The sequence below is a fragment of the Canis aureus genome, chromosome 17, assembly GCF_053574225.1.
Source record: "Canis aureus isolate CA01 chromosome 17, VMU_Caureus_v.1.0, whole genome shotgun sequence".
Classification (NCBI taxonomy): Eukaryota; Metazoa; Chordata; class Mammalia; order Carnivora; family Canidae; genus Canis; species Canis aureus.
The window spans coordinates 44772889-44796618 of NC_135627.1; the positions used below are offsets into that span (position 1 = coordinate 44772889).

Here is a 23730-nt window from a genome sequence, read left to right on the forward strand (position 1 = left end):
CACTTCTATATTTATTGCAGCATCAGTTACAACAGTCAAGATATGGAAGCAATTCAAGTGTCCATCCATAGATAAACAGATAAAGAAGATGGGGCAGCCCCGGTGGCTCAGCGGTTTAGCGGCGGGCGTGATCCTGGAGACCCTATATCGAGTCCCACGTTGGGCTCTCTGCATGGGGCCCACTTCTCCCTCTGCCTGTGTCTCTGCCTCTCTCTCTGTGTCTCTATAAATAAATACATAGAATCTTTTAAAAAAAAAAGGGAAGATGTAGGGTATGTGTGTACACACACACACCCTGGAATATTACTTGGCCATAAAAAATGAGATCTTGCCATATGCAACAACATAGATGAACCCAGAGGGTATAATGCTAAGTGAAATAAGTCAATTAGAGAAATACAAATGCCATATGACTTCATTCATGTGTCGAATTTAAGAAACAAATGAACAAAGAAATAAGGAGACAAACACAATAATAGACTCTCAAATACAGAGAACAAAGTGGTAGTTACCAGAGGAAAGGTGGGGGGGGGGGGGGGAAGAGGTTAAGAGTACACTTATCTTGATGGTCACTAAGTAATGTATGGAATTGTTGAATCATATTGTACATCTGAAAGTAATAGAATACTGTATGTTAATTATACTTCAATAAAAAGAAAAAAATGTATTTTAAAAAAAAATTTTTTGACCTATTTGTAACCTATTCATTCTATTTCTATCATTCCAGTGACCTGAACACCCACTGAAAATTTTCCATCTGTGCTCATCCACATCCTCATTTTCTTCTAACAGTAAAAGAAATGTATTTGGCCACTTGCTTTCTTTTTTCTATGTCCTTTGTATTATTCAGGTTTAATGTCTCAATACCATGCCTCTATACAGTTTCAAAGTTTATCTGTCCCTAGTCTCTCTTTTTCCACTAAAATCATGTAACACAAACTTAAATTTGAGCATGAAATTTCTCTTACACAAAAATTTGCATTTTGTTACTATTGCCATATTAAATATTCCCTCTACTACCTTTCAGCCCCAGCACCATCTCAACATCATATTGTGGGGTTCTAAAGAACCTATGTTTCTGCAGTTAGTATTTTTAGTGCTTGCTAAGCAAATTTTACTAAAACTTACCTGGGCTTAAAGTAAGCTAAATTACAACTGAATTGATCATGAAACTCTGAGAGATTTACCTTCTAGGAGCTAGGTGTTTACATTTCAAGGGGGAATAAAACCCTAAACAAACCCTGGGTTGAAATGTCAGAGAGAACAGTTTTTTCTTCTCACTAGAGACCTATATTTACATTACAAAGGATAAAAATCTCAGGATCCTCCTTAAGGAGAATTTGTTTACATTAGGGAGCAAAGATTTCTCCCCATCTCCCAAGAGGGTATGGGGGATAACTGTTCCTTTTTGTTATAAGCCCTAGATTCTCAATTTGAGGCTTCCTCACCTAGAGTACAGATCCCAATTTGTACAGGATGACACCTCGTCCTTATCCCACTACTCAGAGAAATGTAGGCATAGAGGACAGGCCCAGTTAAGTAATAAATAATCTTACTCTCCCCCAGAATTATCATATCCACTCTAAAGACAATACAGATAAATATGAGTACTGAACACTTATCACAGACTAAGTCCATCAATCAAACTCATTCCTCTGCTCCTCCCTGGCTGCCTGTCTAGTCCTTTAAATGTTTCTGAAAAGGCCATATTATGCAGAATTTATTTGTTCACACATCCTGTGTCATCACAAATTCTGATTCTCCATCTGAAAGCCTTCTTTCATTTTAATCAACTCTAATTCCTCTTTGCCATTAAAAATTTGAGAGAAGTCTACCTTGAGTAAAATCCTTCATGTTGCTCAGTTTATTGAGCCTCACCCTAGACTATATTTCAGAGCCTTACCCTAAACTAGTAATTACACAATATACAATGTCATGTTAACTCAATTTCAAGGCAGATATTCTTAACTCTGTTTTAAATACAAGGAACCAGAATATCAGAAAAGTGAGGAAAATTTTCCAGTCACAGAGTTAGTAAGGGAAAGGACCATGATTCAGATACATGGGTGCTTAATATAAGGCCTGGCTATGTGACGATGACCAATGAAATATCAGAGGTGTGACAAGCCACCTCTCAGAATTGTGAAGGCACTTTGAATGTTTCCTTCTGCCACAAGCCCAGAATTTCCCAAATGGGGCCTTTTCATCATATACTAACCTTAGTGAAAAAGTTACAGATAAAAGGTGTAATCAAAAAAACATGATATGCAGGTACCAAAAGTAAGAAATAAATCTTTGTTAAAGCCACTAAAATTTCTACAGTCTTTGTTACTATAACTTATTTCGTATAAGCTAACCAGACACAGAAATTGTTACAAGGAATAGAACACAGCCAGAACAGTACCCTAAAATATGTAGTAACCAATATTGGGCAAAGAAACTTATTTTTGGAGAAAGAAAATAATCTATATCATGCAGAAGCAAATATTTGTTAAAATTGTCCCTTTCACTAAACTGAAGGGGACATTTTGTGACTTCAAACAAGGAAGTGGGCAAAAAGAATATTGCTAGCATGAACTGGTTGCTGTTGGCTGTTTTTTGGCAAGGTGCTGTAAGAAGGAGATGAACATAGGAAAAAAAAAAAAAAGGCCAATTTGCAAGAGAATTGGAAGTAGGGGGACCCAGAGGAGAGTCTAGAAATTCCAGGCCTTGTAGAAATAAAAGATGCAATTTGTCTTGATTTCTAAATTAGTAATAAATCTGAAAACAAAGGCTGATTAAAACTCAAGTTTCAGTGACTTCTTGTGCCTTGCATTCTGCCCTTTTTCAGATAGGGATATTTGTCATGGTTATCCAGTCCCTATTCTATTGAACACATTGGAGAATATGGGAGATGAAGGAGTGACTTGCTTTTGGTTGTTTTCTAATAAATCTCCAGCTTAAGAAAGATCACACAAGAAGCTGCTGTGGAGACTGTCATATAATCCCAGACTTTGAGCCTAACAGGATGGAACTTTTAGGCTGTCTCTATTAGGAAAGAACTCTAACATTTCATATATTTTAGGTACAGAAGGGAGATGAGTAAATTTTTGTGACCCAATAGTAGACTAAGACAAAGGTTATTATAGTTTCTAAATATTTTATGCCCCTCCTTATGAAACAATTGTACCGCCCTGCCCTATAGATGTCAGGCTTGCTTACGTGACTTGCTTGGACAATAAAATATGAATCCAAGTAAGATATGCCACTTGTGAGGAGAAGTTTTAAGAGACATTGTAAATCCAGCAACTCTCTGCCAACAAGCCCCACAACACTCCAGAGGGTCTGCTCCGTCAGCTTAGTTCCCAGAGTAAAGACACTGAAACTGAGCCACAGGTAATGAATGACCCACGAGTAAGATGTAACATGAACAAGCAAGAAGCTTTGTTGTTGTGTAAACTACTGTAGTTGTGATTGTGAGGTTGGATGTTACTGCAGTATAACAGCCTAAGCTGATGCAGTAGAGGTAAAGAAAAATGACTAGTACCCACTGTTCCTAATAGAATGACCCAGCACTATTAAATAGATTGGATTAATTCAGTTCAATAAAAGGCTCTGACCACAGTAATGCACAAATTAATCCATGTTCATGTGTGGTTTAGAATGTATGTAATAGGCACTGAGGTTTATATTTAAGAACAGCTGCAAGAAAAAGAATCCCATGTGATACTAGATGAGCCCTGAAGAGAAAGCAATCATTTGCTTGGGAAAAAAAAAAAAAAAAAGTTAATCAAAGGATAAGATATAATCTGTGGTCCAATCTTGTGACATGTTAGAGTCACACAATTCTTCCATAACAAATGGTAGATTTCCAATATGACACAGAGAAGAAAATAAATGAGGCTCTGACATCACAGCCCGTACATCACGTATTTAATGATCACGGGTAAATGGCTAACATCCGTGAACCAACATGACTTGCTAGCAATAGCACCATCACAAAGCCAATGAATATGCATCACCACATATTTCTAAAGCACAACCACAAAGCTAAGCCTTACAATCTGTTCACAAGGCAGAAGTTTGAACTTGTAATAAACAAGATCCACATATGTACATGTTAATACCAAGGTAGTGAATATCTGGTTCAGAGAAGGCAGGGCTATAGATCATATCACAAGGAATGCTGTAAAATTATGACTACATGAACATCAAGCCTGCCTTAAAACGGAAAAATTTCCTACAGTTTGCATAAAATACAATTATGGAAGCCAAGAAGGCAGTAACCCCCTCTCATCTTGTTCATGTCAAGAGGGCAAGGGGCTGATGAGAGTCTGAGACTGTGCTGCTCTGTTACACATGTGGCTGCTGTTGCCAATGCTGCTACAACTATTGTTGTTTTAGGTCTAGATCTTAGCCCCCCCTACCCACTGTCTCATTGAGATGCAACCCACTTTGGAGGCTTTTTTTGTGCTTAAACAAAGGATACGGTTTGAAGACACTGAATAAGCAGAAAAAGAGCAATGACTTTTAGACTCTGGATCATATGCCTCCCAAACTCAACAGCATGCCTTGGGCATTGTGCATAGTGGCTAGGAGGCATACCTTTGAATATGCAAAATGATTTCAATATTCCTTCTATAACACACCTAAGGAGGTGGTAGGTGTTGAAACTTGCCTCCAAAAGCTCACCTACAGGGAAGCAACTGACAATGAGGAATATAAAAGCTGCCAAGAATAGGAAGCACAAAAGGGAATGGCTTTCATTAATGACATAGAAACTTAGAGTGTTCCTTCCAACTTAATATTAGTAAGAATATTATGCTCAACCTATAATATGCAACAAGATTCCCATATACAATACCCAATTTATATTATACATTTTAATACCGTGATATGTTGCATATAGAAAATATTTTTATAGCATTGTGACATGAAAAATTCCAATTATTTTAGGAGGTAAAATAGGAGTCACAAACTTAACTGTAGGAATAAGAGAGAGAACCTCAGAGTTGGGAGACAATACAAAGCTCCACCAAGTATTCCCTAATAGAAAATTAAGCCCAGTGTAGTCATCTGATTTTTCAAGAGAATCCAGAAACCCAGAATATTATGTGAAATTGCTTGATTTTTAAATGCTGCCTACTAATTCAAAAAAGTAATAATAACTTAAACCCTGTGAGTAGTAATAATTTGTGGACCCAACAAAACACATCTACCTGACAGACTGGTCCAAAGACCCATGTTTCCAGTCTGGTAATGAAAGGGAGGGTTTTTTTTTAACCTGAAACTAAATTTTAGATTAAAGGAAAAGTATATATTTTGTCATCAAGCACCATGACTATAAAGGTTCTTTACAAACAACATGTTTCTAATGGGTTAATCTTTTGAGGTTATTCTTAAATTTCAACTAAGAACTCTATGTTATTTTATAGAACTATTTTGCTGTGAGCATAATGTGGTAGGAAGTACACATAACTGGGATATAAGAGATAGAGATTCTAGGCGTCGGCTTCACTATGCTGCTCTCCACAATAAGCAGACGGATTTGACTCTCCAAGATAAAGTGAAAGATACAAGTGAGGAATTCTCTTTAATTTGAGGTTTTCTCCATGTTTACTAGGTAATTGCTACTTGGAGGTTTGTTTCAGTGAGGGAGACTGCACGGCTTGGGGTAGGATAGGACACAGGATTCAGGACAATGGATCAATCCAGAGTCAATAGTTTCCTTGGATCCTATCAAATTCATGAGGAAACTATACACCTCATTGTGACTGGGATACAGTTGAGTAAATGGTGAAAATACCTAGAAAATAAGACTGAAGGCAGCTCTCAAACAAATGTTTGAATGGCTTCCAGGAGATGAAGATTTTTAAGCCTACATATGTAGTCCCAAGGGATAGAGAAACCAGGGACAGATTATATAGAAAGGTGGAGATATCCAACAGTGGATCTGAGTCGTCAGCCTCAATTCTGTTTCTATCCTGCCAAGGAAAGTACAAGTCATTATTCACAGATTCCAAATCTGTGAATCCACCTACTTGCTAAAATTTATTTGTAACCCCAAGTTCAATACTTGCAGTGCTTCCACAGTTGTCATCATTCACAGACATGCACATGCACTGAGTTGTGAAAAATCTGAGTCATCCACTGCACGTGTTCTCACCCTCAGGTGGAACGAGGAACCTGCTGCTTTTTTGTTTCAGCTCTCCTACTGTAAACAAGTATTCTTTCCTCAGTCTATTTAGTGCCACATATTTCATATCTGCATGCTTTTTGTTGGTGATTTCACGGTTTAAAATGGCTCCCAAGCATAGTGCTGAAATGCTGCCTAGTATCCCTATGCACAAGGAGGCTGTGATGTGCCTTACAGAGAAAATACACAGAATAAATAAGCTTCCTGAGACATGGGTTATACTGCTTTTGGCTATGAGCTCAATGTTAATGAATCAACAATATATATTAAATAAGGTGCCTTTAAACATAAACACATAAAACAAAGCTATTCATTGTTTGACAAAAATGTGACCAGAGGCTGGCAGGAATCTAACCCTGTATTTTCCCCAGGGGCAGTGATTTAGTATGCACTAACTCAGCATTCAAGGTAACTTTATAAAACATAACTACCACAAATAATAAGAATCATCAAATGGCAACATTATTACCTCTTAAGAAAAATGTCATGGAAAGATTTCATATATCAGATCAAAGGACAGCAAAGAAGCCACACAGTGCCCTTTCCAGTCTCAAAATCTAGTTCTCAGTGAAGAACTGATCCATGCCTCAGATGGGCAGTTAAATAATTTTCTCCTTTGAGCCCCCCAAATTCCATCATTCTACAATTGGTCAGGGATCTGATTGAGTCTCAGATTCCACTTTTATATAATATGAATGTTGGAAAAGATAGCACTTTAGATTTCTTCCTAGCTCTAAAATTTTATTATTCAAGGAAAAGATTTTCCTAATATTCTTCTGGAAAAATACACATTTTGTCATTAAGTACCTTGACCATAAAGATTTCTCTTTTAACATCAAATCGGATCCCATTTTTTACTCTCCATTCAGTATTTCATGTATAGAAATTTTCATGTATAGAAACTTGCTATTTCTCATTTATGATCTTTTTAATAAGTTGGTTACTATCTTCAATTCACTGGTACAAGAAAAGATTCTCAAAGTTTTCCTACATATCAGACATTCGATACTTCTAAGGAAGAACCAAAATCTCTTTGCCTTCCCCATGCTACCTTTGCTCATTCCGAAGAACTATACCCACAATATTGTGATGGATAATGTGCCATGCACTTTGGCCTTAAATCAAATGGATAGGGCACCTGGGTGCTCAGTCAGTTAGGCGTCTGCCTTCAGCTCGGGACAGAAACCCTGGGTCCTGGGATAGAGCAGATCCTGGGATCAAGCCTTCTCTCTGGCACCGCGCTCAACAGGGAGCCTGCTTCTCCCTCTCCCTTTGCCCCTCCCCCGGCTTGTGCTCTTAACCGCTCTCTCTCAAATGAATGGATAAAATCTTAAAAAAAAAAAAAAAAAAAGCTTTAAAAAAATAAATAAACCAAATGGGTAATAAGCTTATAAAAACCTACATAGTATCTCTTTCAAAATGAAGACAGCCTTGGAGTAACAAGTCTTGTTTTCCTGTAACCCTATTTTTAGAACAAGCCTCCTAACCTCCTAGTAGTTCCCTAGAAAACACTCAGAATTACATCTAGGACAATTGTGACCAGTTTTAAATCAATCCATAGCTGGGTTGGCAGCAGTAAACCATGAACATGCCTGAACTGGGTAAGAACACAGTCCATGAAGTAAGTGATAATACCTGGACAGCAGCCAACTTCATTCATTTTCCTAATTCCCAAGAAGGGGGAAAAAACACACAAAAACAACCAAAAAAAAACAAAACAAAACAAAAAAAACAACAGTTCTGAAATGGTGTGATTATCTGCATAATTTAATATTACCTATCTCACACAAAAAGGAAATGGGCTTATAGGTGTGAGTGCCTCTAAAAAAGACAAAGCAATACACAATGAAGACAGACACCAAACTAGAGAGAAAGGGAAAAAAACCCAACAGATAGAGAATGCTGTATCACAAGCAAAATAGAAGAATCAATATAGTAATTCCAATAAAGCTACTCAACTTGTTGCAGCCATGTTTGTCTTCCCCATTAAGCTCTGACTATATTGGTGATAATGATATAATTAAGTATCTTAATGACAACTATATCATTTGAGATAGTATGATTTAATTATACATGAATTCATAAACACAGTACCTAAAATGTACGTGCCTGTTAATAAATGTTGAGTTTAACAGAACTGAAGGCTTTTATTATTTTGGTTACTCACATCACTGCTTTTCAAAAAATTATGACACTCTCAAAGAAAGCATCAGGATCTCTTAGATCTCTTAGATCTCTTAGATTTTGACCAAAATAAGGTAAAAAATACTAGTGAAATGTAAATAGAAATATATCATCCTTTCTTCCCCAAAATAAGATTTATTGATTTGTCCTTAAATGTACTCAAGTATATTTGCCTTTGCCTAGAAACTTGACCAGATTGTTGAGAACATTGCTAAGTTTAATAGATTATTAATCTAGCCTAAAATCTAAGATTCAACTATGATTATTTTATTGTCATGAAATTAAAAATGATAGGAAACCATTATATTACACTCACAGAAACCAGTAAATCCCCCTACTTCATCTAAAACTCAGTTGTTTTATGTCATTAACAAAGTGTCATGAAATCCTTATGAAATTAATCTATTAATCTTACAAACAAAACTGAAAAGAGGAGGATTATATTGCTGTTCACATCACTGATTCACCTCATTATATTCAACATCAAACATTTACCAAATAACTACTATACTATGTGAGGGAATAGAAAGATTGGTAAATCAGAATTCCTGTCCTTAGAGAGATTACAGTTTTATTAGAACTATGAACAATTAAGTAGTGTGGATAGTATAGTCTCATAAATACTATATCAGCAGTAAGCATGCCATAGTGGGACAGGGAGGGATGAGTAATTAAACATGGGGAAACAAACATAACCTAGATTGGAGAAGTTAGGTAAGGAATGACCAGAAATGTTTACCACAGATTGCTGAGCCGAATATATTGACTCATTTCAATTCTCCAAATCTGGAAACACCTTAAGTGAAAGAGGCTATATTTTTATGTACTAGGCATCAGAGCAAAGTAATCTCGTAAGACATTCTTTCAGTATCCCTTGGCTAAACCAAATTTGACCTTTAGTGATGCATTTAATGGTCTTATCCAGAGAGAATATTTCAAAAATCAAAGTCCACTCTTGTAATATATAATTGGTCTTCAATCAAGACTGACAGCAGACTCATGCTTGCTGGAAAAGCTGAGGATACCACTCCCATCAACACTGCTGGCCTTTTCTACTATAAAAAGTACACCAGTGTACTACTACAAGGTCAAGTAAGTAATTTGCACACTACACAAAAGAAATATCACTTAGAGAGGGAAGGAACTAAAATACAGGTAAATAATTCCAGAAACTGTCATAGCAGTTTACATTACTTGATATCTGTAAGCTTGAGTGTGATCATATTTACATGATCCACAGAAGGATTCTTCCAATTAATCTATTTATAGATATCAATATCTATCTATCTGCCATAGTGAACAAAGCTTTCTACTATCATCCTTTATCCATAATTGGTAATGATGTTATGCAAAGAGTTTTTAGCGAAGACTATTTAGGCCAAAATATTCACATTTATACTGACAATACTGTTGATATCACCAAGATTTATTATGAATATCTCTATTAGACCTTACATAACAGTAATATGACTCTTGTAGTAGAAATGGATTGAAGTCACAGAAATCAGTTTCCAACGCATAGGTGATTCTTAAACAGTGATTCTCAAATTTTGACACAAATCGGATTGCTCAGCTCTACCTCCAGATTTTCTGATTCAATAGATCTAGGGTGAAGTCTAAGGATCTGCATTTCTAAACTCCCAGATGAGGCAGCTCTGCTAGCCTGGAGACTGTATTTTGAGATCAGCTGCTCTAAAATAACACAGCTATTGAAAATTGTTAACAAATCTACAAATGTAGCCTCTGCAATACCTAGCTGGACAAACAATAAAAGTAAATTAATAAACTTATTAATGAGCATCATGAAAAATATAACAAGCATTCACAGAAAAGACAAATGAAGACATAGAAAAGTCATCTAAATCATAATGGGGAGGGAGGGATATCAGAAAACATTCCTAAAGGGAGGTGTTTTGAAAGAAAAAATTACTATGAAGGAGAGAAAGAGTATTTTAAGTACAGAAAGCAGTATGTGAAAAGAGTCTGAGACACTGGGGTTTGGACTTACTTCCATTTATTCTAAGTGCATCCATCATCAAGCTTTTTATCCCTCAGTAAATGTGCTACTCTTAGATTATGATGAAGTGGTTATTGTTTTGTTTTGTTTTCTACAAAACAAATATTGTTGATATTTGTCAGATGCTACATATAGATCCTATGACTAATGTGTAAGGCAGTGAATGTTGAACACAGAGAGTTAAATGATCTATTTCATGTGTAGCTTCCTATGTGTTAAAGCCAAGTCATTTGCAAGTGATCATCAAAGTTGTAAAAGTCCACTGGAGGATTTTAAGCTAGAAAGCTGCAAGATCAGATGTACATTTCAGAAGGATCATTTCTGTTAATGTATGATATGTGAATTCATGGAGCTTAGACTATAAGCAAGAAGACTAGCTCAGTAGCCGCTGAATAGTCCAACCTAAACTACAGCAATGACAATGATGAATTTGAAGAATGAAAAGTGGATTTGAAGGCAACTTGCAATATACACAAAGAGTAAAGATGGCAGTTGGGTAAGACAGAATGATCAAAGATTACTTGCAAGTTTCTCTTAAAACTGAAAAAAGAAACAAAAAAGTGTACTTTATTAAAAAGTACACTTAATGTATTTATACTTAGTGGGTCACACCAATTCTGTCAATTATAAATACACAACATGAATGCAGAAAGCTAAGAAAAATGATCAAGCAAACAGAAGTCATTATAAGTTTAGGAACTGCATAGAAATATCAACATTTCTTGCTTTAGAAATAAATCTTTGTAATTATATCTCCAATTGCCAGCAACAAAATGAAGTGTTTCACATATCGCTGTCAATGAACATTGAGTAACTGCACTTAAAAGAAAAACTGCACAAAAGAAAGTGACAAACCAGACCTACCCTCTCTCCCATCTTTATTGTCTTTTTCCCACCAGCCCCACCCACATCATCACAATGAAGTCCTTGACTTCTGAATTTCTATGTTCAAGCAGTTTGGCCTATCCCTATTTACATGGATCATATAGTACTACAAACACTCTAAGAGGGACTGGGATACTAAATGTGTATTGAAATACAAACTGTCTAATGATTCAAGTGCCTAAAGGTATAGAAGTCCCCATACGTAGAATTACTGCTACAGAGAATAGAACATAAACACATTATAGATGGACACATTGCCACAGGATAAAACAATACAAAAAAAGACAGACTGCTGTTATGTAGCTATATCAAAATCTTCTAGGGCAATGTTAAGTAAGGTTCTAACAATGTCTATAAGGCAAATGACTTAGAAAATAAACTTTCCAAATGTGTTTAACAACAAAATAAATTATATACTGATATCAAGTAAGAGACCAAGGAAACCCCTTGTAATAGTACCAAGGGCAAAGTTAAGTAATATGAATCACAGGTAACAGAAATTAGCCTGTGAAGGTTTAATTCTTCCTGTTTTTAGAAAAGATGCTACAAATAAAAGAGCCACAATTATAACCTTCCATAAAGATTACATTCTAAAGACTTTAATCATTAAGGACTCATTTCAAAGTACATCTGGGATGGAAAGAGTATTTTAGAAAAGAAATTATCATTAGAAGTGGTTCCTTTAGGATATAGAATTGCATTTGCTACATATAACTAAAACCATTTCCATACAAGTCAAAGCATCACTAGAAAGAAGGAAGATAAGCACTGAGGAAAACATTCATTAATATTTATATAACTGTGAAACAACCATCAATATCTTTCCCATCCCCCTCCCAGAACATCTTCCAGAAGATGACTCAAAAGCTGCTCCTCCAATATATCTGTTTCTTTCCATCATTATCAGCACTGCCATAGTCCTCTGCTTAATTTTTTTCTGTCTTTCATACATCCTCGTCACTAGATCACCACTCTTTGTAAGGGGTTCCGTTGGTGTAATAAGAGTAAACAGGAAATAACGAGGTAGGTCATACATATTTCCTTTTATTTGTTACTTTATTCTTTACAACATACACACAAGTTTTTAAATGTGTATCAGATTTTAGTGAAGCGCTCTGCATAGATATAGGGAATACTGAAAGAGAAAAAGTTAAGTTCTCTGGAAAACATTACTGTTCCTGTAGTCAAAGAGAACAGCAGCTACAAGTAAAAAATCTTTATGAAACATTTCTCTCCTGTGAATATTCCCATTTTTAAATGTATTAATGTATTCTCCTATCCTCAAGTCTATCCCCACAAATACTCGAACTACATATATAATGGCCTTTCCTCCTTTTAATCTCTGTCCTCTTTGAGCAAGCATAAAACACAGTTGTTGATTTCACTGCAACATCTCATCTCCCAAGGCCTCAAAGAACTGCTGCAGGGTCAGCAAGAGAAGGGGCAAGATGACTTGGGTGATAAGGTTCTACAGTACAATCAGAATGTGAATGTCAGGGGATCCCTGGGTGGCGCAGCAGTTTGGCGCTTGCCTTTGGCCCAGGGCGCTATCCTGGAGACCCGGGATCGAGTCCCACGTCAGGCTTCCGGTGCATGGAGCCTGCTTCTCCCTCTGCCTATGTTTCTGCCTCTCTCTCTGTGTGTGTGTGTGTGACTATCATAAATAAATAAAAGAAAAAAAATTTAAAAAAAAAAGAATGTGAATGTCAGTCTAGCCCACTTAACATCTCTTCACCAGTGTGGTCTCAGATAAGTCTACAGGTTTTCCCAGTTGTAAAAAGCAGGTAACATATTAATCACCATACCCAGCACAAAATACACGTGTGTACAAAAACATGAAAATGCCCAAAATAAAGATGATTATTCCTCAGAAATAGTACAGTCCAAATACATTCAGGGAAAAGATAAGTATGTCTTTGTCCGGTGATTTATATGTTTTCTGATCTCACTGTACATTCTTAATTTATTTCTGTTCCTTTATTCGAATCCCTACTTTCAAACTGTGCCTTCTCTGGCTTGATTAGGATAAAAACCAAGCCCCAAACCATATACTTCTTAATGGCTACTTCCTTGATTCACAAATGTTTAACCAACATTCTGAACACGTGCAAATGCCTGACTTAAAATTATGGACAAGGCATCTTTCTTGGTCCCATTTTCAATTTAGGTATGTGTTTGGGGAATCACATAGCATCTGTGAGGTTTTCATTACACTAATATTTTTTTAAATTTCATCTAGTCATTATATTTAGATATAATGTTGTTTCTTGGGATCAGCAACACAATGAACCGGGATGAGCATATTATCTCAGTGTCTCTTGTATTCAATAGACCCTCTAGTTGTATGTGAATGTCCACATTTTCCAATGTTCTCACCTTTGAGGTACTTTATTCTCTCATCTTAATTATATCTTCTTTCTGTCATGTGTTTAGAGAGTTTGCCATCATTTCCTCTCCTCTCTTCCCCCAACTTTGCAAATCACTTCTACAAACATTAATTTAAATAAAATGATTGCCAGAGTTACTCTTATGTTCATACTAGTCTCCATAGATAAATTAATAATATTGGGCTGTGGAAAGGAAAACAAAAAATAATTCACTTTTTCCAATCAATTTTAAATTAAAGAAAAGTATATAATTGAGGGTAGCAGGTTAATTATTTGCACAGATAAATAAAGTAAGAAATAAAGAAACACAAGTCACTTAATAGTTACTAGAAATTGCTATCATAATTCAAATGGCAAGCCATTTAATTTACAGGAATATTACATGCTTAGAAAATTACTTTCTCAGTCACAAATGACTAAAATATGAACTTGCAAGTGACATAAATGAAAAGGATGTTAATAAATAAGAATATTGTCAATCACTATAAAACCCCTGAAATGTGTTTTATATGCAGAGACATTTCTTAAAAGTATAAAATTTCCAAAGTGTTCTTTAAATTATATAATTCAGAATTGTCATATTTCACAAAAGAAAAATTAAACACTAATCAATTTTACATAAATTCCAACTTTTTTTATTTTTTTAAATATTTTATTTATTCAGGAGAGACACAGAAAGAGAGAAAGAGAGAGAGAGAGAGAGAGAGGCAGAGACACAGGCAGAGGGAGAAACAGGCTCCATGCAGGGAGCCTGCTATGGGACTCCATCCTGGGACTCCAGAATCACACCCTGGGTTGAAGGCAGTGCTAAACCACTGAGCCACCCAGGGATCCCCAAATTCCAACTTTTATACCTATATTCTCCAAATACAGTGAAGATAATTATAATCTAACCAAAATTAAAACTTAACCCTCAAGTTTCAATTACCATAAGTCAATCTTTCATGAAAACTACTTAAACATATTACCAGTTTAAAGGCAAATATTACTGTTAATTTCCAGCTTCTAAACACTAATTATTAAAAACTAACTCATCCCACATAAGCACAAGGATATTCATTTCTATTTTAAAAAGTTAATTGTTTGGCTTCCTGAATATTTTTATTTTAAAACTATGATCGTAACAATATATACTAACATACATTACTAATTCACAACAATAGTGTCCTGAAATCCTCACCAGAAGGGAAGAAAAATGCTAAATGTATAATTTTATTATTTAATTTCAAAGCAAATGAAATGAACATGTCAAAACTCCTGTTTTTTAAAGCATGTAAATGAAAAAGACATTGTCTCTGGTATAAAGATTCTCACCGTAGTTATACCTTTGAACTCCACCATGTTGCCAAATAGTCACATGGGAAAATTGCTGAATGATTTACCAAGTGAATAAGCAGCAAAACATTTAAAGGTCCAGGGGTAAATTAAATGCTAAGGCAAAACAGGCACTTGAAAGGGATGTCAATTTGATACCAGAAATACATAAATATAGGAGAAGCTGGGAAAATAAAAAGTGGCTTACATTATTTCTAAACAAGAAATTCCATGATAGAAGAAAGTTACTGAACACCAATAAATCTGAATTACTGTACCTACACTGGTATGGCAATATGGATCAACATTTTTAAAGAATGGAAAAGGCCAGTTCTGGAAAGACGAAATTAGAGGTCACTATCCTAAGAGGTTATGTTAATGTATGGTAAGTCCCAGTTCCTCCAAATGGAAGATGAGCTGTTTGTACTGAGGCATCAGACAGAGCTTTATTATTCTTACACCAACTGTGAAAAGTCTTGTTCAATTGTCCTAAAATCATTAAAGTATCAACGGCTGTTATCCAAATCTTTGGGAACTGAGTAAATCTGTGTCTATATTACCTAGCTGCAACTACTTGGGCTATCTGTTCTGGGATTATTTTAGTTCCAACACATTCTCCAAAAGTAATACAGCAGCTTCTGCTGTAGCTATATGCACTGTAGATACACTGCAGTTGTAAAGAAGGGTAATAAAAAGAGTTGTTTCCTAATATCATTCTAAATTATGTCCAAAGTTGCCTCTTTTCTAATCCTTTGGCTAGGTAGACTAGGCATTTGTTGTGCTTTTTTTGTTTTCATCCATTTATGCTTCTGAGTTGCTAGTTTCTTCATCTCCACATGGGAAATATGTGAAGCGAAAAGGAAATTCAGGGGATTCACCTGTGTTGTTCTTTAGGTCACAAAGTCCCTAGGCTGGACTGCCTTCTTCTCTTAAACTTTCAGTCCTATCATGTACTGCTATATATAATGTCCAAGTTTTTTAGTTTTATTTAGTGGGAATAATAGGTAAAAGAATGTCAACTTTATCTTTCCGAAAGCAGAAGTCTCCCTTGGCTGACATTTGATGCTTTATTTTATATCAGTATCTTATAAATGATAAGGTATAGTAGTTCTCAGCTATGCTATTTCATACTAATATAATGAAGCTATAACTTGTAAATTTTGTGATAGTAGTTCACTATTTAAATTGGTTTAGCTGTTTATATTTTAATAATGTGGTTAGATTAATCACTTTCAACTTCCTGATGAACTTTAGAATTAAAATTCTCTGTCCCCCCCCAAAATAAATAAATCTTAAAAAAAAAAACAAAAGTCACAAAGGAAATACAAAATTTACATTAAGTTAATAAAAATGGGAATAAAACATACCAAAATTTGTATGACACAGCTAAATCAGTGCTGAGAGGAAAATTTAAGGAACTAAATGCTTATAGTAGAGAAAAGGAAAAGTCTCAAATTAACAATTTAAGCTCCTACCTCAATAAGTTTAAAAAAAAAATACAAACCTAAAGCAAGAAATATGAGAGAAACAAATTTAAAACAGAAAGAAAATAGAAAAAAATCAAGAAAATAAAGAGTTATCTCTTTGAAACCCTCATCAACATTGACAAAATTCTAGAAAGACTGACAAAAAAGAAAAGGCATATTATCAATACTAGGATTGGAACAGGGATTAACATTTCAGACCTACATATATCAGAAATATAATAAGAGAATTCTGTATGCATCTATACGAGAACTTAGATGAAATGGATCAATTTCTCAAAAAAAGAAAAACTACCACAACTCACATATGAAACAGATCATTTGAATAGCCCTATTAAGGAAATTGAACTCATAATCTAAAAACTCCCAAAAGAGATTTTCTGAGAACAGATGATTTCATTGGTTAATTCAACCAAATATTTAAAGAAAAATTAACAATTCTATAGAACTTCTTCCAGAAAATAGAGAAGGAAAAACACTTCTCAATTCAGTTCATGAAGCTAGTTATCACTCTAATATAAGACTAGAAAAGCCAGTACAAAATAAGAAAACTACAGATCATTATGCCTCATGAATACTACAAATACAAAAAATTTTTAAAAGATTTTATTTATTAATTCATGAGAAACACAAAGAGGCAGAGACAGGCAGGGAGAAGCAAGATCCCCAGTGGAGCCTAATACAGGACTTGATCCCAGGACCCCAGGATCACAATCTGAGCCAAAGGCAGACACTCAATCACTGAGCCACCCAGGTACCATCAAACACAAAAGTTCTTAAGAAAAGTATGAGCAGATAGAATCTAGCATTATGTAAAAAGAATCAGACACCATGATCAAATGGGATTCATTTCAGGGATGCAAGGCTGGTTCAATGTACAAAAAATTCAGTAAACGTAATCCATCACATGATTGTACCAATTGATATATAAAAAAACATATGACAAAATCAGAATTTTTATCATAGCAATTCTGAGGAAAAATATAATAATAAAAGGGAAATTTGGAAGAAACTCAAACACGTGGAGGTTAAAGAGCATCCTGCTAAAAGATGAGAGGGTCAACTAGGAAATTAGAGAAGAATTAAAAACATTCATGGAAACTAATGAGAGTGAAGATACAACCATTCAAAATCTTTGGGTTACAGCAAAAGCAGTCCTAAAAGGGAAATACATCACAATACAAGCATCCCTCAAAAAAACTGGAAAAAACTCAAATACATAAGCTAACCTTGCACCTAAAGGAACTGGAGAAAGAACAACAATAAAACCTACACCAAGCAGAAGAGGGTTCATAAAGATTCGAGCAGAACTCAATGAAATAGAGACCAGAAGAACTGTAGAACAGATCAACAAAACCAAGAGTTAGTTCTTTGAAAGAATAAGATAGATAAACCATTAGCCAGCCTTATTAAAGACAAAAGAGAAAAGACTCAAATCAATAAAATCATGAATGAAAAAGGAGAGATCACCACCAATACCAATGAAATACAAACGATTTTAAAAACATATTAAGCAGCTATACACCAATAAATTAGGCTGTCTACAAGAAATGGACTCATTCCTGGAAAACCACAAATTACCAAAACTGGAACAGGAAGAAATAGAAAACCTGAACAGGCCAATAACCAGGGAAGAAACTGAAGCAGTCATCAAAAACCTCCCAAGACACAAAAGTCCAGGGCCAGATGGCTTCCCAGGGGAATTCTATCAAAGGTTTAAAGAAGAAACAATACCTATTTTACTAAAGCTGTTCTGAAAGATAGAAAGAGATGGAATACCTCCAAACTTGTTTTATGAGGCCAGCATCACCTTAATTCTAAAACTAGACAAAGACCGCACCAAAAAGGAGAATTATAGACCAATATCCCTGATGAACACAGACGCAAAAATTCTCAACAAGATACTAGCCAATAGGACCCAACAGAAGATTATTCACCATAACCAAGTGGGATTTATCCCTGGGATGCAAGGCTGGTTCAACACTTTTGATAGATCATATCAACAAGAGAAGAAACAAGAACCATATGATCCTCTCAATAGATGCAGAGAAAGCATTTGAGAAAATACAACACCCATTCCTGATCAAAACTCTTCAGAGAGTAGGGATAGAGGGAACATTCCTCAGCATCTTAAAAGCCATCTACGAAAAGCCCACAGCAAATATTCTCAATGGGGAAACACTGGGAGCCTTTCCCCTGAGATCAGGAACAAGACAGGGATGTACACTCTCACCACTGCTATTCAACATAGTACTGGAAGTCCTAGCATCAGCAATCAGACAACAAAAAGAAATAAAAGGCATTTAAATTGGCAAAGAAGAGGTCAAACTCTCCCTCTTCGCCGATGACATGATACTCTACATAGAACACCCAAAAGACTCAACCTCAAGATTGCTAGAACTCTACAGCAATTCAGCAGTGTGGCAGGATACAAAATCAATGCCCAGAAGTCAGTGGCATTTCTATACACTAACAATGAGACTGAAGAAAGAGAAATTAAGGAGTCAATCCCATTTACAATTGCACCCAAAAGCATAAGATACCTAGGAATAAACCTAACCAAAGAGGTAAAGGATCTATACCCTCAAAACTACAGAACACTTCTGAAAGAAATTGAGGAAGACACAAAGAGATGGAAAAATATTCCATGCTCATGGATTGGAAGAATTAATATTGTGAAAATGTCAATGCTATCCGGGGCAATTTACACATTTAATGCAATCCCTATCAAAATACCATGGACTTTCTTCAGAGAGTTGGAACAAATAATCCTAAGATTTGTGTGGAATCAGAAAAGACCCTGAATAGCCAGGGAAATATTGAAAAAGAAAACCAGAGCTGGGGGCATCACAATGCCAGATTTCAAGTTGTACTACAAAGCTGTGATCATCAATAAAGTGTGGTACTGACACAAAAACAGACACATAGATCACTGGAACCCAGAAATAGGCCCTCCACTCTATGGTCAACTAATATTCGACAAAGCAGGAAAGACCATCCACTGGAAGAAAGTCTCTTCAATAAATGGTGCTGGGAAAATTGGACAGCCACGTGCAGAAGAATGAAACTAGACCATTCTCTTACACCATACACAAAGATAAACTCAAAATGGATGAAAGATCTAAATGTGAGACAAGAATCCATCAAAATCCTAGAGGAACTTTCCAGGACTCAGGGGCAGCCATAGCGGCAGTGGCGGGCAGCAGCCTTGGGAGGCAGAACTGGAACAGCCGCGGGTGGAGGCAGCAGCGCTGAGGGATCTAACATGTCCACTGAGGCACAAAGAGTTGATGACAGTCCAAGCACTAGTGGAGGAAGTTCTGATGGAGACCAACGTGAAAGTGTTCAACAAGAACCAGAAAGAGAACAAGTTCAGCCCAAGAAAAAGGAAGGAAAAATATCCAGCAAAACAGCTGCTAAATTGACGAGTGCTAAAAGAATTCAGAAGGAACTTGCAGAGATTACATTGGACCCTCCTCCCAACTGTAGTGCTGGACCCAAAGGAGACAACATTTATGAATGGAGGTCAACTATATTGGGACCCCCAGGATCTGTCTATGAGGGAGAGGCGTTCTTTCTTGACATTACCTTTTCACCAGACTATCCTTTTAAACCCCCTAAGGTTACCTTCCGAACAAGAATCTATCACTGTAATATTAACAGCCAGGATGTCATCTGTCTGGATATCCTAAAGGATAACTGGAGTCCAGCCCTAACCATTTCTAAAGTTCTCCTCTCCATCTGCTCACTTCTTACAGATTGCAACCCTGTTGACCCTCTAGTGGGTAGCATTGCCACACAGTACATTACCAACAGAGCAGAGCATGACCAGATGGCCAGACAGTGGACCAAGCAGTATGCCACATAGGGGCCTGCTGCTTGATGCCCCCGTCGGACCTGTGCAAGCATATATTCACCAAGTACATCAATAGCCCTACCCACCCCTCCAGACCTCGGTTCTTATTTTCTTATTTTTATTAAATTTTGAATCTTTTTCTGATGGTATGTCATCCATTCCCCCACTTCCTTCTCCCTCCCTCCTTTTCCTCCTTTTCCTTGTCTCTTCCCTCCACCCCCCTTCTCAATTTATTCCCTTTTTTGATTTCTATTAACTTGAAAGATTTGGGTTGTTTTTTTTTCCCCCCACATCAACATGGATAGGAACTTTTGTTTTCAGTGCAAACAATGTTGGATCTGTAATAGTAAGAGCTTTCTTACAAAGCTTTGTATTACTGTGTGGTTTTGTTTTTTGTTGTTTGTTTTATTTTGATTTTTTTCCTTTTTGTGATCTTTGGGAAAACAAATTCAGAATTATATCTCATTTCTACTTAAATGTAGTGCTTAGGCTTAATGTTTTGTACTGAAGTCTTTATTGGTGGGTGCATGCTACAGGGAACAAGTTTTTTGTACAAAAGCTTCAATCGGAATCACCGTGCATTACTGAGACTCTGTTTATCACTAGCCTTCTGTCCCCCACACAGAAGACTGTTGGATTGAACAAAATAATATGTATTTTGATTTACTTAAAGTGCTTGTAAATTTCTTAGGGACCTGCCACTTTTGATTGTGGACCGGTTGATGAACACTTGTATTATTAAAGCACTCAATAAATCACTGTAGCTGATAAATGAAAAAAAAAAATCCTAGAGGAGAAGACAGGCAACACCCTTTTTGAACTTGGCCACAGCAACTTCTTGCAAGATACATCTATGAAGGCAAGGGAAGCAGAAGCAAAAATGAACTACTGGGACTTAATCAAGATATAAAGCTTATGCACAACAGAAGAAACAGTGAAAAAAACTAAAAGACAACCTACAGAATGGGAGAAGATATTTGCAAATGACATATCAGATAAAAGACTAGTATCCAAGATCTATAAAGAACTTATTAAACTCAACAGCAAAGAAACAAACAATCCAATCATGAAATTGGCAAAAGAAATGAACAGAAATTTAACCAAAGAAGACATACATATTGGCCAACAAGCACATGAGAAAATGTTCTGCATCACTGGCCATCCGGGAAATACAAATCAAAACCACAATGAGATACCACCTCACACCAGTGAGAATGGGGAACATTAACAAGGCAGGAAACATCAAATGTTGGAGAGGATGTGGAGAAAGGAGAACCCTCTTGCACTGTTGGTGGGAATGTGAACTGGTACAGCCACTCTGGGAAACTGTTTGGAGGGTCCTCAAAGAGTTAAAAATAGATCTGCCCTACGACCCAGCAATTGCACTGTTGGGGATTTACCCCAAAGATACAGATGCAGTGAAACGGCAGGACACCTGCATCCCAATGTTTATAGCAGAAATGTCCACAATAGCCAAACCGTGGAAGGAGCCTTGGTGTCCATCAAAAGATGAATGGATAAAGAAGATGTGGTCTATGTATACAATGGAATATTCCTCAGCCATTAGAAAATGACAAATACCCACCATTTGCTCTGACATGGATGGAACTGGAGGGTATTATGCTGAGTGAAAGAAGTCAATTGGAAAAGGACAAACATTATATGGTCTCATTCATTTGGGGAATATAAAAATTAGTGAAAGGGAATAGAGGGAAAGGAGAGAAAATGAGTGAAAATATCAGTGAGGGTGACAAAATATGAGAGACACCTAACTCTGGGAAATGAACAAGGGGTAGTGGAAGGGGAGGTGGGCGGGGGGTTGGGGTGACTGGGTGATGGGCACTGAAGGGGGCACTTGGTGTGATGAGCACTGGGTGTTATGCTAAATGTTGGCAAACTGAATTCCAATAAATTTTTTTTAAAAAAAGGAATATTACTCAGCATTAAAACCAACAAATACCCACCAGTTGCTTCAACATGGATGAAACTGGAGGGTATTATGTTGAGTGAAGTAAGTCACCAGAGAAGGACAAACATTATATGGTCTCATTCATTTGGGGAATATAAAAAATAGTGAAAGGGATTAAAGGGGAAAGGAGAGAAAATGAGTGGGAATTATCAGAGAGGGAGACAGAACATGAGAGATACCTAACTCTGGGAAACAAACAAGGGGTAGTGGAAGGGGAGGTGGGTGGGGGGTGGGGTGACTGGGTGATGGGCACTGAGGGTGGCACTTGATGGGATGAGCACTGGGTATTATACTATATGTTGGCAAATCGAACTCCAATAAAAAAATATACAAAAAAAAAGAAGTCGTGGTACATGTATACAATGGAATACTACTACTCAGCCATAAAAAGAATGAAATATTGCCATCAATGACATGGATGAAGCTAAAGCGTATTATGCTAAGTCAAATAAGTCAGAGAAAAACAAATCTGTATGATTTTACTTGTATGTGGAATTTAAGAACCAAAAAAAAAAAAAAATGAGCAAAGGGGGATAAAAGAGAGGCAAACCAAGAAACACTTCTAACTCTAGAAAACAAAGTGATGGTTATCAGAGGGAAGATCGGTCAGGGGATGGGTGAAATAGATGATGGGGATTCAGGAGTGCACTTGTGATGAGCACTGGGTATTGTATGTAAGTGTTAAATCACTGAATTGTACACTTGAAACTAATATCACACTGTATGTTAACTAAATGGAATTTAAATTAAGACTTCTAAAAAAGGGATCCCTGGGTGGCGCAGCGGTTTGGCGCCTGCCTTTGGCCCAGGGCGCGATCCTGGAGACCCGGGATCGAATCCCACGTCAGGCTCCCGGTGCATGGAGCCTGCTTCTCCCTCTGCCTGTGTCTCTGCCTCTCTCTCTCTCTCTCTCTGTGACTATCATAAATAAATAAAATTAAAAAAAAAATAAATAAAAAATAAAAAGTTTTAAAAAAAAAAAAAAAAAAAAAAGACTTCTAAAAAATTAGGGATGCCTGGATGGCTCAGCAGTTAAGCATCTGCCTTCCATTCAGGGCATAATCCCAGAATCCCAAGATTAAGTCCCACATTGGGCTTCCTGCATGGAGCCTGCTTCTCCCTCTGCCTATGTCTCTGCCTTTCTCTCTCTGTGTCTCACATGAATAAATAAATAAATAAATCTTTAAAAAAACTTCTAAAAATTTAAAAATAAATAAAAATTTAAAACTACCTTTAAAAATTAAAAAGAACTATTACTTAATTTGTGTTTATCTAACTAGGGTTAAGAATCTTATTTATAATCATCACAATTAATCCTCCTCTTTATTAAGTATGCATTTATAACTCCCAGTTATACACATTAAGAAATTTAGGATCAAATACATTTTCAAAGGTAAAAAATTTAGTAAGTGGATGGCCATAGTTGAAGCCTATGTCTAATTGAATTCAAAACTCTCCG

The 23730-nt window shown here is 36.3% G+C and overlaps 1 long non-coding RNA gene and 1 pseudogene across 1 annotated transcript in view; one reads left to right on the forward strand and one right to left on the reverse strand.

Moving 5' to 3' along the window:
• Nucleotides 1-504: 504 nt before the first annotated feature.
• The window catches only part of LOC144287947 (uncharacterized), a 38079-nt gene continuing 14853 nt past the window's right edge, over nucleotides 505-23730 (reverse strand). Inside the window, exon 3 of the long non-coding RNA XR_013355819.1 lies at nucleotides 505-610. This is a non-coding gene — a long non-coding RNA (uncharacterized LOC144287947). The remainder of the gene's footprint in view (nucleotides 611-23730) is intronic.
• LOC144287552 (ubiquitin-conjugating enzyme E2 E2 pseudogene) lies at nucleotides 19612-20346 on the forward strand (annotated as a pseudogene).